Genomic DNA, 18226 nt, shown 5'->3' with positions numbered 1-18226 from the left:
TCTGTGAGCTGGAGACCTGTTAACAGAAACTTCTCTTGCATTGCTGGTTTTTTTTTTTTTTCCTTTTCACTCAATAAACCTTGCCCTCTTGACCCTTCAGATTGTCTGCGAGCCTAATTTTTCACGGTTGTGTGACAAGAACCCCATCTTTAGCTGAAGAAAAAAGTCCTACAACATTTGCACCCCAGCTAGCAGGGTATTTTATTGTGATGCAGGCATTTCTTCTATAATATAATAAAACTATGTAAAACAATATTTTTTATTTATAGGCTTTGTTGGTCATCTTGAAATACTACAACTTTGTGAAGGTTAATAATATAACAATTAGAGATAATGTAAAAATTATCAAGAATGTCTAAGACACACTGGGCTAATGATAGAACTGAAGAGAAGAGGAAAGGCAGGTCCACTTATCTTGAATCATGGCTACATATAATCAGACAGGTGAGTTTCTCTCGTGCCATTAGACTCTAGGGATTTGCATCTATAGTTCTACACTAATATCTAATATCCCACCTTTCATGCAAAAATACTTTCAGATAAACAAAACAAAACAATACAAAACTTTGTTCTGTGAGTCTCTAATTCTAACTCCTAATTCCCTACTCATTTAACCCTTATAACAAGTTTCTGAGATAGGTTTTATTAATATTGAGACTAAAAGCTAAGAAAAATATGTCACAGGGAAGCTAAAAGCCTCACCCAAAGTCATATAAAATAATATAGCTGAAGCACTCTAAGAACTTCTCCTATTTACTTGGGTAAAAATGGTATAATCTTCAAAGATCAATAAAGCAATTTTGAATGTTTCCTTGGTTTCTGATTATTAGACTGTTTTAGTTTTACTAGCTTTCAGCTTTATTGAATGACACAATATAGCTAGAAGAAATTATTAAACTTTTCAAGTGAAAATTACTCAGGGAATCAAACAAATCTAACTTTAAATACAGCATAATTCTTTCCTAAAATTAATCTCTTTAAATGTCAAACTAATATCTTTTAAAATAAAAATGAAGGCAATCCATTTTACAGTCAGTAGTGTACATTATGAATAGTAATTTTATATTAACAAATATTTAGAAAAGAATTTGTCTTTTCTGTCTTTTGTCTTACTGTTTACAGTCCTTTTCCATTATTTGTGTTTTCTGTTGCTACCATAACAAATTACCACAAATTTAGCAGCTTAAGAAACCCCTATTTATTATCAGAAATAGAGGTACAAAATAATGCAGATTTGTCCTCAGATTAGAGGCTTACAAAGCCAACATCAAGGATGCGTTCTTTGCTGAAGTCTCTGGGGATACATTCACTTCCAAATTTATTTTTATTTTTTCCTGGATTTAGTATATTTGTGTGTGAAAAAAAAAAACTGACTGACTTACAGGGAGTGCAAAAGAGGGTGGTCTTAGTTCATTTATACTGCTGTAACAGAATTATCTCAGACTAGAGAATTTATGAAAAACAGAAATTTACTTCCTCACAGCTCTAGGGACTGGTAAGTCCAAGATCATGAAGCTAGCATTTTGTGAGGACCTTCTTGCTGGGTCCTCACGTGGCGAAAGAACAAAAGAGAGTGAACTCACCCCCACAAGCCCATTTTACAGTGGAATTAATCCATTCGGGAGGACAGAGTCCTTCCTCCTAACACTGTTGCATTTGGGATTAAATTTCCAACATATGATTCAGCCATAAAAAACGATGAGTTCGTGTCCTTTGTAGGGACATGGATGACCTGGAAACTATCGTTCTCAGCAAACTGACACAAGAACAGAAAATCAAACACTGCATGTTCTCACTCATAAGCACATGTTGAATAATGAGAACACATGGACACAGGGTGGGGAGCATCACACACTGGGGTCTGTTGTGGGGGACTAGGAGAGGGACAGTGGGGGGTAGGGAGTTGGGGAGGGATAACATGGAGAGAAACGCCAGATATAGGTGATGGGGATGGAGGCAGCAAACCACATTGCCATGTATGTACCTATGCAACAATCCTGCATGTTCTTTACATGTACCCCAGAACCTAAAGAGCAATAAAATATATATTTTTAAAAATTTTCCAACACACAAATTCTGAGGGACACATTCAGAGTACAGCAGGGAGATCATCCTAACTTGTGTATTTTCCTTCATTTCTTCTCACATTTTCCGTGTGGTCACCTCTCCAGCAATCTGAGTTGAATTGCTCTGATACTTCAGGTCTCTCCCAATTCATCTTTAACCACATCTCTCTGACTCCAGCCAGAAAAAGTTCTCTGCTTTTAGAGGCTCATGTGATTAGATTGGCCCCACCTAGAAAACTAGGATATAGTAGCATTCTGCCTACCAACCATATCAGTAATAATACATTTTCACTGGATCCCAAAGGAAATATGACACTTTGCACTTTTTGCCCTTTTTGTATACTGAGTTTCTTTTTAACTTTAGGAGACATTTTCTAATATCTTTTAAACTTTTTTCATGAAATAATAAGCCTATTTTTTTTAGTTGTGAGAAAATTCATAAATAAACACCAAATAATAGGGTAACAGATTTTCATAATGTTCTGAAAATCAGGGCTATAAAGATGACTTAGATCTACTTCTACTGTACATTTCTAATTTTTCACTATGCTTTAAACCATTTTAAACACATGTTACATGAATAACTAAGGCAAGCATTTCCTGAGCAGAGTGGATCCGTCAAAAATATTCTTTATCCTCTTCATTTTTTAAGAGGAGACAGGAATGCTATCTAGAATGCCAATAAATGAGGATGCATTTTTCTTGAGGAAGCCACTCAAAATAGAAAGAAAGTGTCAAACCAAATATTTTTAGATGGTTTCTTAAAGTGCAGAATTTTTGCATTAAAATATTGATTTCATAATACCAGTTGATTCAGGTTTTCTTTTTTTTTTGGCATTTTGTTCTTGTTTGTTTTTCTCTGTCTCACAAATATTTATAACCCTGTAGTTTATTCCATTTAGTCAAAAAACAAAAACAAAAAAACATGAGCCCCTTTATTGGCTGGCTTAGACAGAACTCTAAGATCCTTATCATTTCTTTCTTTTTCTTTCTTTTGCTCACAACTCGCATGCAATTCACACATATTAACTGAAAAAATATATATATTCCAAATGTAACAATTTTTCAGTACCCTCAATGCAAATCCTTGCTCAAGCCAGCCTCATGCTCCATGACAACTATTTCAATAACCTCCTGATTGCTGCGCTTGCTTTAGCTCTTGCCCTCTAAATCCATCCCCCACAGAGTAGCCAGAAAAATCTTTCTAAAATGAAAACCAGGTCATGTCACTTCCTCCTTAAAACTTGCCAATGATTTCCCATTGCAGAATCAACAAATTCCAAATTCCTTAACTATGGTCTCCAAAATTCTGTGATGTAAATTTCTGTAATATGCCTGCCTGTCAGCGCATACCACTGTTCACATTATTCTGCTTCAGGTAACTGGCCTTCTTGCTAATTCTTAAGATAATAAGCTCATTGGCCTTTCATTTTGCACTCACTGTTCCTTCTCCTTGTTGTCCTCAAGTCAAATGTCACGTCTAAAGACATACCTCACCACCCTAGTCCTCTTCTGCTTCCTTACAAAATTGTATGTTTGTCCAAATATAAATTATTTTACTTTGCTTTATATTCATTTACATGCTTTCAGTTTGTTTTCCCATGCCCAGCATCCCCATGTCTACAGACAGATAAACTCCAAAAGACAGGGATCTCTCTGTACTGCTTACCACATTTCCCAGAGCACCTGTAACAATGCCTGGCCCACAGCCAATATTGATGGATACTTAAAGAACTTTTTTATAACTCTTTAGAGTGACTCTTTTTCTGGTTTAGGATTAGTAACAATAAAAAATAATTCATTGAATATTTAGTAGGTGCCAGGTACTGGGCTAAAATATTTATATGTATTAGCTCATTTAAACATAATAAATCTTCTGAGGTGAACATTTGTTTCTTCAATTGGTTCACGTGGAAGTGGAGGCTAAGAAGACCCGTGATCTGCTGTCTGCAACCTGAAGAACCAGGAAAGGCGATTGTGTGATTCAGTTCAACTCTAAAGGCCTAAGAATTAGGGAGCTGATAGTATAAACCTCATCTGAGGCTGAAAGCTTGAGAACCAGGAGCAATGATGTCCAAGTGCAGGAGAAGATGGATGTCTCAGCTCAAAACAAAGAGAATTTGCCCATTCTCTACCTTTTTGTTCTATTTAAGCCCTCAGTAGATAGAATGATGCCCACCTACATTGAGACAGGTGATCTTCACTCAGTCTACTGATTCAAATGCCAATTGCTTCTAGAAACACTCTCACATCTGAACCCAGAAATAATGTTTTGCCAGCTATCGTGGCATTCTTTAGACCAGGCAAGATGCCAATCAAAATTGATGATTACAGTGGAGTAGGCAAAGTTATAAAGCACTCTTGATGAAGTTGTGGGGACAGAAGGCATATAAACATAACAGGCAGTCACTAAATGCCCCAGGAGGAAGGCAGAAGCTATCTCAATTACCAGTTGGACTGACTTGCTATACATGAAACAGGGAAGAATATATACAAGTTCCAGATCAAAATTCACATAGATTTAGTTACCAACTATACACTTTGCTGATGCTCAAATCCATGTCTCTAAACATAGCACTCTCAAGAAGTTCAAACCAAGAATTTAACTCCTGCTCCGCCCTACTGGAGCCACTGCTGCCAATAATACTTTTAAGGCAACTCCAAGGTTCTTGGGGGAAGCTGGCATGAGCTTGCTTATCTTCAAGGTCTATGCATCATCAAGAAGGGACTCGTCTCCCAAAAATCCTATAAAGTTTGACGAGCTTTCACTCTACTCAGTTCCTGGGATGAATCTGAATATGTGGAGGGGTTGAGGACCCACTTTGAAGAAAGCCTCTCTCAGCTCCAACATTATTGTGGGCCATGTACAAGTTGGTGTCAAGAAACATACTCCCAAACTAATCCCAAGATGCAAAGTTTGGGTCAACAGGTACGAATATCTCCAAATGCACCTCCAGGATTTTTTCCAAGACTTGGTGTTATTGGATATGCTGGCCTTTTTGGACCCCTTTTGGCAAGAGGTTCAAAAACAAAGAAGCTGGTGTATCCTCCTGGTTTCATGGGAGTAGCTGCTTCTATCTATTATCTGTAACAAATCATTGAATTCGCCCAGGTCATTGGGGAGAGTTTACATGGCTGGCGCTTAAGAGGACATATAGTCCAGGAAGATTTGTAGAAGGAAAACTTATCTTATGTAAAATATAAAAGAATGTATAATTGACTGTTCCTCTACTCTCTGCTTTCACATGTAAAATGCATATTCTGCAAGTACTAATCAAAGCGCCATAAGGATGTAACCACTTGTCTCATTGCCTACCCTCCCCGACCATTTTTTTTCTTCTTCCTCTCCCTCTAGCTCTTTCTTCTTTAAATACGGAAGTCCTCAAAACCCTGTTTGGAAAAGGAACAGACCACAGATGCTCCTGTGATTTGCATTTTTTTATCCTCAGGTATGTCCTCAACCTTGGAAAAATAAACCTCAAAATCAAAATCAATTGAGTCTTGCCTCAATCTTTTTTGTTGTTGTTGTTGGTTTACACCGTATGAGGAGACACACTATAGTAATTTGGAACCTTATTGAGAGCAACACCATTGTTATATGTTTGGTGCCCTCATATGGCATTGAGATCTTATTCTGCATTCTGATGATAGATCTTGCATATTTTATGGTCATGGTGCTACTTACTGAGCATGAGTCACCAGGAGCTGGCTGCCAAAATTACCTCAAGACTATGACAACAGTATAATTCTTCATTTGATCTTGATATGAAGGATACTTTATATCAGCATACATGCACACACACACACATACCCACAGAGGAAACTGCTCTAGAACTGTAAGTTCTCAAGGGCAGAAATAGGATAGGTGCAATAAAACATTGACCAAGATAATCAGGGATTGCTTCCAAAGTCTTACTGAGACACTCTTTTATGGCAAAGGAGAGACAGAAAAGAATTTAAGGAATATCCCAAAGCTAGTAACATAGTGTATTTGACTATTTTCACACTACTGATAGACACATACCCCAGACTGGGCATTTATATGAGAAAGAAGCTTAATTGAACTTACAGTTTTATATAGCTAGGAAGGCCTCAGAATCATGGCAGGAGGTGAAAGGGACTCTTACATGGTGGTGGCAAGAGACAATGAGGAAGAAGCAAAAGTAGAATCCCATGATCAATCCATCAGATTTCATAAGACTAATTCACCATCACAAGAATAGCATAGGAAACACCAGTCCCCATGATTCAATTACCCCCTCCTGGGTCCTACCACAATACATGGGAATTCTGAGAGATACAATTCACATTAAGATTTGGATGGGGACACAGCCAAGCCGTATCATTCCTCTCCTGACACCTCCAAATCTCAAGTCCTCACATTTCAAAACCAATCATATCGTCCCAACAGTCCCCCAAAGTCTTAACTCAATTTCAGCATTAACTCTAAAATGTCCACAGTCCAAAGTCTCATCTGAGACAAGGCAAGTCCATTCCACCTATGAGCCTGTAAAATTGAAAGCAAATTACTTACTTCCTTGATACAATGTGGGTACAGGTATTGGGTAAATATAGCCATTCCAAATGGAAGAAATTGGACAAAACAAAGGAATAACAGTACCCATACAAGTCCAAACTCTAGCAGGGCAGACAAATTTTAAAGCTCCAAAATGATCTCCTTTGACTCCAGGTCTCACATTCAAGTCATGCTAATGCAAGAGGTGGGTTCCCATGGTCTTGGGCAGCATCACTCCTGTGGCTTTGCAGGATACAGCCTCCCTCCCAGCTGCTTTCATGGGCTGGCATTGAGTGTCTGTGGCTTTTCCAGCAGCATGGGGCAAGCTGTCAGTGGATCTACCATTGTGGGGGTCTGGAGGACAGTGTTCCTCTTCTCACATTGCCACTAGGCAGTGTCCCAGTAGGCTGACTGTGTGGGGTCTCCGATCCCACATTTCTCTTCTATAATGGTTCTCCATGAGTGCCCCACACTGGCAGCAAACTTTTGCCCGGACATCCAGACATTTCCATACATCTTCTGAAATCTAGGCAGAGGTTCCCAAACCTCAATTCTTGACTCTGTGCACCTCCAGTCTCAACACTAGTTGAAAGCTGCCAAGGCTTGGGGCTTCCACCCTCTGAAGCCACTGCCCAAGCTGTATGTTGGCCTCTTTCAGTCACAGCTGGAGTGGCTGAGACACATGGCACCAAGTCCTCAGCTGCACATAGCTTGGGGCCTGTTGGCCTGGTCCATAAAATCACTTTTTTTCCTCCCGGGCCTCCTGGCTGGTGATGGGAGGAGCTGCTGTGAATGTCTCTGACATGGCTTAGAGACATTTTCCTCATGTTCCTAGGAATTAACCTTTGGCTTCTCCTTACCTATGCAAATGCCTTCAGCCAGCTTGAATTTCTCCCTAGAAAATGGGTTTTTTATTTCTATGACATTTTCAGGCTGCAAATTTTCCAAACTTTTATACTCTGCTTCCCTTATAAAACTGAATGCCTTTAACAGCACCCAAGTCACCTCTTGAATGCTTTGCTCCTTAGAAATTTCTTCTGCCAGATACCCTAAATCATCTCTCTCAAGTTCAAAGTCCCATAAATCTCTAGGGCAGGGGCAAAATGCCACCAGTCTTTTTGCAGAACATAACAAAAGTCACCTTTGCTCCAGTTCTTAACAAGTTCCTCATTTCCATCTGAGATTACCTCAACCTGGACCTTATTGTCCATATCACTATTAGCATTTTGGGCAATGCCATTCAATAAGTCTCTAGGAAATATTCCCACATTTTCCTGTCTTCTTCTGAGCCCTCCAAACTGTTCTAACCTCTGCCTGTTACTCAGTTTCAAAGTTGCTTCCACATTTTGGAGTATCTTTTCAGCAATGCCCCGTTCTAATGGTATCAATTTACTGTATTAGTCCATTTTCATACTGCTGATAAAGACATACCTGAGACTAAGCAATTTACAAAGAAAGAGATTTAATTGAACTTACAGTTTCATATGTCTTGAGAGGTCTCAAAATTACGGCAGGAGTGAAAGGCACTTCTTACATGGTGGCAGCAATGAGGAAGAAGCAAAGACAGGAACCCCTGAAAAACCCATCAAATTTCCTGAGACTTATTCACTATCATGAGAATAGCACAGGAAACACCATTCCCCATGACTCAGTTACCTCTTCCCGGGTCTCTCCTACAACACATGGGAATTTTGGGAAATACAATTCAAGTTGAGATTTGGGTGGGGACATAGCCAAACCATATCACATGGGCAAGACTGAAAAGACTGTATGTGGCTTTGACTTCATACAAAATTTCAAAGCAAAAACTTCAGAAAAGATAGGCTTTTCCCCCAAGTTAGGCATGAACACCATATAGATTAAATATAGTTTTGTGCATGATTAATGTAAATTACTCAATAAAATTATTGGGCTGCTATGACCATTACAAATAAGAGATTAGTAGAATTATATAAACTTTGACATAATTAAAAATTATTTATTATAGTTCTATTTATGACTCATATTCTTGCATTTCTTGAATGGTGAGATAAATTGAAAGCTGAGCTAGAATTGTAAAGTATCATTATCTTTTCTTTGTCAGGCCTCAAGACCTAGAAATGTGAGAAGCTGCCATGACTGTAGAACAGGATTTTACCACACAATCAAAATGTAATAAATTCTACAACTAGAGTTAAAACTTCCAAAGGGAAAGACTCTCTTGGTTCAGAGACAACATTGTGGCATTCTCTAAGCTCGGCAGAATCTTTTGGGCAAACAAATTGATAATAGTGTATAACAGAGGAATTTTTCCTGTGAGGCCACAAGCTTATTAGTAGTTGAAGTCATATTGCAAGCCTCTTTTTTTTTTTTTTTTTTTTTTTTTTTTTTNTTTGAGACAGAGTCTTGCCCTGTCGCCCAGGCTGGAGTGCAATGGCATGATCTAAGCTCACTGCAACCTCTGACTCCAGTGTTCAAACAATTCTACTGTGTCAGCCTCCTGAGTAGATGGGATTATAGACACTCATCACCATGCCCAGATAATTTTTGCATTTTTATTAGAGATAAGGTTTCACCACGTTGGCCAGGCTGATCTCGAACTCCTGACCTTGTGACCTGCCTTCCTCGGCCTCCCAAAGTGCTGGGATTACAAGCAGGAGCCACTGTACCTGACCGCAAGCCTCTTTCTTATACAACACTTATCTGGCCACTGTTCAATTTCATTTGTTTACTTACTCCTGGCTGGGGAGGATGTGTAAGGGTGTTGCAAAGGAAGCTCCCCTTTGCTCTGAGGAGAAATGAAAAGGGACAGAAATGAGGCAGTTTATGCACGTGCCCAAGCAGAGCCAAGTCCTTTTCCTGGAGTGGAGGAGAGTGGATAGGTTTGCATGGTCTGAAAAGTAAACAGCACAACATGAGTAAATTCAGGGCACTAACAATTATGTAGTGATTTTTTTAACATAATGAGTAACAAATTGGAATTCATATTTGGATAAATAAGAGAAAAGCAGGTAATAAAATAATAAGGGAAGGCTGCTTCCCAACTACACTACATTTGGCTTGAATCATGGCTGGTTGCTTATCAACAGTGGAATCTCTAACATCTGACCCCTCTGAACCTCTTGTTTCTTCAAATATCTCATAAGGTGACTATAAGAATTAACTAAATATGCTCCATAAATTACAGATATTTTATCCGAATTATATTAGCAGTCATGACTTTAGGTTCATGACAAAATCACAAAATTAGAATATTAACTTCAAGTTAATCAAGGATATCACAAAGTTAGATTCAAAATTCAATGTCTTCACTTTCTCATCTCTGACAAAAGTGACTCAAATTAAGGCACTGAATTCATGATTGTAACTAGATCATATCTCACTATGCCAAAGTTTTACAGCCTATTTTTTTTGCATAGGTCCTGCCTTTTTACACTCAATAAAGAGTATTTCCACTGGGCTTCTGCCTTTTAATTATCTGAATATCCAATGCATATGTTGGTAAAAACAATGCTTTTACAGAAGCCCAGTTAACACTAAACATTTTCTTCATTCCACATGGCTTTCTGTGAAGCATTATATATGGGGAGATACAGTTAGTGTGGGATAATTATCAGTTGTGTGCATAATGTCAAAAGACTATTATTGTGACATTCTGAAGAGTGTTTTCAAAGAATTGTCCTGTAAAGTTGGTGTAAGTCAAATATAGTGCTGCAGCATGGTTCCAAAAAAATTATGGATTTGGTCAGCTGTGGAGACACAATTACATTAAGAGTTCCCGCTGGCATTATAAGAAATGAAATTGCAAAGGGCATTCTCACTTTGAATAACAGGTGTTCCAGATTCTTCATATTGTTGTTTTCTGAATTGAACCCAAGTCATGAGTTTTGATATTTGCCCTCAGAAGTCTCAGAATTATTGCAGTTGGCCCATACTTTTCCTATTTGATACTAAGGAGACAGAATCTGGATAATTAAGAAATAATTACATTTTCTGTGATCTAATTTAAATTCTAGCTCATGTCTATATTTGGTTTTAATTTTTTCTTGACCTTCATTTAATAAATCCTGCAACCATACTGGCTGTGAAGTGTGCCAAACTTCCATCATAGTTTGGCATTTCCTTTCATTCCTTCCTAAGATATAAATGCCTTTAACCAGAAATTATACATGTACTGAAAATAATATGCCTTTTAAGAATGGCGTTTCTCATTTATTCCAGCTATGTTATCTTATATATTATTATATTTTAAGAAAATTAAAAGGTTATTCAGTTATTACCGAAGATATTGACTCAACTTTTGATTTATAGTGGTTAAGTCAGTTTTTCTTATAATTGAAATGAACTGCAACATAATTGAGCCTTTATCACACATCCAAAAGCCAGAAAAGTAATCAACTTTGAACCAGGAGCCAAGTGGAATCGATGTTACACTGTTTGGCTTATCTCAAGGAAAGACTAATTTGTACTATTTCTGTTCTTATTATATCATTTTGTCAAAGAAAATGCAAAAAAAGTAGAAAATTAAAATATATCTAAAAGGCATATCATAAATTTTTAAGTCTTTCTCACAGGAAGAGGTAATAAAATTTATTCATCTATATCAAGAATAAAAGATAAGAAAAAAGTAAGATTTTAAAAAGAAATAGCTGATCTCGAACAAATTCCTGATAAATTTGTCACTTATTTTGGAAGTTTTTTTCTTATGACTCCACAAATTATTATTAAAACAGAGAGGAAGAATATAGTGTAGAAACCATAAAGAGTAAAAAGTGTGTAAAGTACCTTAATGAGTAACCTAAAATCAGTCATCTAACTCAAACGAGGTAACCGGTGATAAGAATGTTTTTCAATCAAAATCTTATTAAGCAGGCAGCCTATTTATTCATTTTCCTGGGAAAAGGCATTTAATATCACTGAATTTATTGTATGCATACATTTTATTTATCTTCATAATGTATCCTTCAGGATAAAGATGATATTTACGCAGGAAGTAGTGAACATTAACAACTCCAAAAATCAAAGGGGAAAAATGCCATTCTTCTAATGAAATGAAGCACTACTAACTAGGAGTTGGAAGGAACGAAAAAATTGCACAGATTTTGTTAGCTTTCCCAATATCCCTGGGAAGCAAGTCCAAGTATATTCTATTTTCTTCCTGTATGTGTTGGCGAAATCTCAGAAAATTATCTTTAATTCATCCAAGAGAACAGATTTTTATGTTATAAAGTATTGCACATTATAACATGTGTATGGCTATTGATACAGTAGCAGTAATTATTTTGGTCCATTTAACAGATCATTTGGAGTTATTATTAGAATATTTTATTTTCTATCTCCTCCTCCATTTTAAAAAAATAATTTGGAAAAACTACAACTAGGCTTCATTGCTGCTTATTTTCCCCCCTTCTTTCCTTATTATGTTTCAACTTTTGAGAAAGAAAAAAATTCTCTAATCATGCTCTTTTAATCACCAAGGCTTTGGAAGCCAGTGAAATCATTCATAAAGGTGTTTTCCTTTTCTCAATTTTAGCAAAGTGACCAAAAAAAAAAAAAAAAAAAAAGCCCTGAGGTCTTCATGATGCTTAAACTATCTAATACTACTATACTTAGTTGACAATTATCAATAAAAAATGTTTCAACCCAGATGTAGGTCTAAGTGTCCCACTTTTGTATTCCTGTCTGTAGGCCTACAAAAATATTTCTTATGATGCAGAACGTTAACATAATGGAATAAAATTGCACTACTGATCTCAAATATTCACACCTCCTCTTGCCTTTGGGTAAACTGTTCCTACCCACTGACAGGCTTGGCCACATAAATTGCTTTGACTAACGAAATGTGATTGAATAAGACATGCTCCATAGTTCCAAAGATAACCTTTAGAAATAACTTCGCAGTTCAGGATCAGCCTCTTTAGCTTCTACCTTCTTCTGCAAAAACAAATTAAACCAAATAGAGGCTACTGCTCTCTAGAACGAGTTTTTGGTTGATAAGGCATGTGGAGCTGAGTACAGTCAGCCAGAAATAATGTATAAGAAGAGCAAGAAATAAAGATTTATTCTTGTAAGCCATTAAGATATTGGAGGTTTTTATTACCACAGCAGAAACTATAGAATATCATTGGTACACAACGCTGGAATTTTGCTACTGAATAAATCATACGAACAAACTGGTGCTGGGCTGTGGGCTACACTCAGAGTCTAGAAGAAGTGGCAATAATGTCATGCAATGCAGTACAACTCATACCTATGATAATTTGGAACAAAAAAATTAACAATGGAATTTTGGGAAAAAACTTTGAGACAGAATATTGCTAGCATTCATTGAATGTTCTCTGCATTTGATGAACTGAGGAAAGAATTGCCTTATTTACAATAGCTATGAAAGAAAAAACAAGTCTAGACATTCTGAGACTAGTTGAGATTATTTCTTATCCAGCATCGGAGAAAAATACTTTAAAAAGAAATGCTTTGGGCTATTAAACCTGATTAAGACTCACCCTAAATATGGCTTAGTCTCAGGAAAAAGATATTTTGCCAAAAACTCTGATTGTTTTAAGGTGGCCCCAAGTGAAAGCTGTCAGTTGTGTAAAGGAGCTCAGAAAAGAGAGACCAAGGGCCTGGTCCTAGAGAAGTCAAAAGCTGGACAAATTCAAAGTACATTAAATTATGCTTTGAGAGTCAGACAATTCTCAGAAATAATAATTATTGCTATTGGCACACAGACTTTGATGGAATCAAAATGAATTTTGTTTTTTAGTTTTTTAAAGAGATTTGTATTGTCAAACATGCCATTAACCTCAGTGAAAAGAAACCTACTAGGAGAATTTTAAAAGGATCTTTGGGTACCCCACTTTATAAGACAGAAAGCAGGCAGGTAAAACACATTTATTTCTTCCAAATAAAGGTCTACTTTCCAATGTCTGTATCAGCAGTGGACAAGAGAGAAACGAAAAAGAAGTACTTATGGATCCAGGAGCTATAAAAAACAATGAACTAGGGAGGAATTCTCAGAGAGAAAATATGGCCTAATGAAAGAACATGTGCCATTGTCAGGATAAGAAGTTCTTACATTCTTTAACCAGTGGCACCGCCATTCTTTCCCTTTGTGAATGGATGGGTTTATTACCGTTGTTCTATCTTTGTGCCCTCATTGCACGTTGGTTGCATTTATTGGTAATGAACCCAGTTAACTTGTCTTCTTAAATACTTGAGATGCTGTATCCAGATCCGAAGTCTATATCAAGGACGTGGCATATAAATGCGTGTCTGTGTGTAGCATGTGTGTGCGTGCCCACAGGAGGGAAGTGAATATGTGCTTAATAATAGTATAAATTTTGTTCACTCTTCCCACTCACCTAATTTTCCTGCTTAATCAATTTTTCTTATACTAGCTTAGCTTTGGCCAATGTAAGTGAGAAGTCAGGATATATGTCCAACCAGGTGGCTTAAATATAGAGTTGACTCATCCTCTAGAATTTTTTAACCTCTGCAGAGAGACTAGCATGTCCAGTACAGAGGTTGATACTTTAGCCTGGGCTCAGGAATGAGAAAGCATATTAAGTAGAGCCATACTTGACCTACAGTCTTCATGTACCATGAGAAATAAACGTTTATCGTTGTAATCCACTGCAATTTTGGATTTGTTACTGCAGCAACTGCTGATTATTGCGTTCTGTAATGAGCAGTTAAGAATGATATTTATTTAACAATAGAAGAGTTATTAATTTAAAACTTGTTGTTTTATTTTATTATTTAATTTAATTTTTTAACTGATAAATAATATTTGTACATATTCATGGGGTACATAATGATGTTTTGATACATATAAAATGTAGTGATTGGTAGAAGATCTGAGATGGCCAAATAGGAACAGCTCTGGAGTGCAGCACCCAGTGAGAGCAAAGCAGAGGGTGAGTAATCACCACATTTCCAAATGAGGTATCAGGTGCATTTCAGTGGGAATGTTTGAACAGAGACTTTTCAAAAGAAGACATACATGAGGCCAACAAACATATGAAAAAATGCTCATCATCACTGGTCATTAGAGAAATACAAGTCAAAACCACATTGAGATACCATCTCATGCCAGTTAGAATGGTGATCATTAAAAAATCTGGAGACAACAGATGCTGGAAAGGGTATGGAGAAATAGGAACGCTTTTACACTGTTGGTGGGAGTGTAAATTAGTTCAGCCATTGTGGAAAACAGTGTGGCAATTCCTCAAGGATCTAGAAATAGAAATTCCATTTGACCCAGTAGTCCCATTACTGGTTATATATCCAAAGGATTATAAATTGTTCTACTATATAAACACATGCACATGTATGTTCATTATGGCACTGTTTACAATAGCAAAGATCTGGAACCAACCCAAATGCCCATCGATGATAGACCGTACAAGGAAAATGTAATAATACGCAGCCACAAAAAGCAATGAATTCATGTCCTTTGTAGGGACATGGATGAATCTGGAAACCATCATTCTCAGTAAACTAACACAAGAAGAGAAAATCAACACCATATGTTCTCAGTCATAGGCGGGTGTTGAACAATGAGAACACATGGACACAGGGAGGGGAGCATCACACACTGGGGTCTGTAGTGGGGGGTGCTATGGGAGGGGCAGCGGTTGGTGGGAAGGTTGGGGAGAGAGAACATGGGGAGAAATGCCAGATATAGGTTACGGGGGGATAGAGGCAGCAAACCACATTGCCATATATGTGCCTATGCAACAATCCTGCATGATCTGCACTTGCACCCCAGAACCTAAAGTACAACTTAAAAAAAGATGAAGAAAATTCATAGACAAGAGAAAAAAATAATAATGTGTAGTGATCAGATCAGGGTAATTAGTACATCCATTTTCTCAGACAGTTATTTATTTTGTCTTGGGAACATTCAATAACTCCCCTTCTAGCTATTTGAAACTATATACTTTTAAAAAACAGTGTCATAAGTCTATCAGATAGTTTAAAATTAAGTATCTAAAACATTCATAAAAATAAACTGACAATTCCTAGACATATTCAGGGATACAAATTATAAACATCCCATCAAAGAGTTGTTCACGTTCCATCTGTGCCATGAAGATTTTGGCTAAATACAAACTCAATTTTGTTTATCATGTCATTTTCATTTATAAAATTCGGATTCTAAATTAGGCCTATTTGAAAGATAGGTAGCACATTTAAGAGAAATGGTTCACATTACATGTTCTCAATATTTTTTGTTGTCCTCAATATTTTTAGTTTCCCATGTTATTAAAATCTAAATCAGTTTTGGAGAAATTATACAACAAATTATGTGTTCATGTGAAAGAGCCCTTTCCAAATATACAACTTTCTGGGAATATTGTATTTCTTCCTTTAACTTAGTTGCCTACTGATGATGGCGACACATCCAAGATAAGGCAAAAACCCACCTGAGAGTTGGTGTGCCCACTCTCACGGGTTTCAGTGAAAGTCTTCCTTCAATAATGTGGCCTTATTAAGGAACCAGTACCTATTGGGACAATTTACTACTTTGATTCTTGTTTTCTTGTATATGTACTATGTTAGAAATCCATTTCTATATTTTCACCACTCTTACGTATAAACCTTTGCATATCCACATAATCAGATTTAATTAATTATATTTTACTTCACATTTTCAATTTCCTCCTTTCCATTGATGATATACACATAATGTAATTAATAAAAAAATAGCATATGTTAGTTTTTTAAATTCCATATGTGTAATAGTTTGAATATTAAAATTCTATCAATATTTGATTTTGATAGAATATCTAAAAATAGTAAATTGTATGCATATAGGTTTCTGGGTTAAGGTTGGATCAGATGTTAAACAATTTATATCATGTGGAAAGTTATCTTATTATGCAGCTAAAAAAGTCTCTCCTGTAAGAAAAGTCTGAGCAGCCCTTCTTCACTATGTAATTAGAGAACTCTTTATAGGTTATCTCACGCAAAACAATAAAAACAGCTTTTAGCACTTTTTCTTAATCCTTTAGTAAACCACATTTTTAAAGCAAGCAAACAATTTATGTTGATTCTATGGTTCGTGATGAGCTTCTGCTTGTATCAAGTCAAAATTGTACACAATGAAAATTTTCTCTTGAAGTGTGCAATTCTGTCAGAAATCAAGATGATAGCTAGCTGATCTTGACCTCATCAAACACACTTAGTTTTTTAGTCAGGTGCAATGGCTCACCTGAGGTAAGGAGTTCAAGACCACCCTGGCCAACATGGTGAAATCCCACCTATACTAAAAATACAATTAGCCTGGTATGGTGGCGCATGCTTGTGATCCCTGCTATTAGGGAGGCTGAGGCAAGAGGATTGCTTGAACCTGGGAGGCGGAGACTGTTGTGAGCTGAGATGGATCCACTGCACTCCAGCCTGGGTGACAGAGCAACACTCCGTCTCAGAGAAAAACAAACAAAATAAAACAAACCAAACACACACACACACACACACACACACACACCTCTCAGGTGCAGTTTCTGGTTTGGCCAGAATAGTCTCGAAAGCAATGAGGAGGTTCAGTCCAAAGATGCATCTGGGGACTGGCTCCTGGTCTTTCCTTTTTCTATTTGCTTTTCTTGCCAACGGCCAAACAAGGCAAACTAAACGACCAAGTGAGCTGGGAATTGGAATCAAATGGAGTAAACATCATCGTCATCAGCCCTGAAGCTCCCATTTCTTTTGTCTGACTCAGTCCCAGGGTTTTCCTGACTAAAATGTTCGTCATTCTTGACTTCAACTATGATTAAAACTTAGTATTTATCCTATGATTATTGTTTTCTTGCATGACTTGATAATTCAGTAGTTTGATTTCATTCTTAGGAAAGTATTTTACTATATCAACCCCCAACAGAGTCTGGTGTGTGATGTTCCAACCCCTGTGTCCATGTGTTCTCATTGTTCAACACCCACTTATGAGTGAGAACATGCAGTGTTTGGTGTTCTGTTCTTGTGTCAGTTTGCTGAGAATGATGGTTTTCAGCTTCATCCATGTCCCTGGGGTTGCAGGGGAGGGAGAGTAGGAGATGGGGGGATAGGGGAGGGATAGCATTAGGAGAAATACCTAATGTAGATGACGGGGTGATGGATGCAGCAAACCACCATGGCACATGTATACCTAGGTAACAAACCCACACGTTCTGTACATGTACCCCAGAACTTAAAGCATAATAAAAAAGAAAAGAAAAAGAAAAAATAAATGCAGCTTGCATGTGAAAAATAATAATAAAATCAACCCAAACTCTTTAAAAAAAGTATTTTACTATGTCAAAAGCACAAGTTAATAAAATTATTACTTTTTCCAACAAATTTTACATTCCTCATTTCCCATTTTCTAAGTAAAAACTAACAAAATTTTAACATTAAAGCAAAATCAGTTATTGAAACTAATAATTAAATTTAGTAAATTCATTACATTTACTAGTGGAGGTCAGAGAGATTTATTTCTGAAATATACAGAATATTTTATTGGAGCACGATTTCTTTCTCAAGGACAATGAAATTTTGAGTAAAGACATCCTGTCCCAAAGATATATATTGGAAGCTGCATGCTTCAATATGCTTAGATATTTAACACTGGGAGAAACAGCACCTTAATCTCCAGAAATACTGATAAACAAAATTTAACCTGTAAGAA

General features: G+C 36.9%; 1 pseudogene; it reads left to right on the top strand.

Moving 5' to 3' along the window:
• The first annotated feature begins 422 nt into the window (after positions 1 to 422).
• Positions 423 to 12285, top strand: LOC108315068 (annotated as a pseudogene).
• The last annotated feature ends 5941 nt before the right edge of the window (positions 12286 to 18226 follow it).

Source organism: Cebus imitator, unplaced genomic scaffold, assembly GCF_001604975.1.
Source record: "Cebus imitator isolate Cc_AM_T3 unplaced genomic scaffold, Cebus_imitator-1.0 Scaffold168, whole genome shotgun sequence".
In the NCBI taxonomy this organism is placed as follows: Eukaryota; Metazoa; Chordata; class Mammalia; order Primates; family Cebidae; genus Cebus; species Cebus imitator.
Note: the sequence above shows the minus strand (reverse complement) of the source record. Positions and strands in the feature narration are given on the sequence as shown.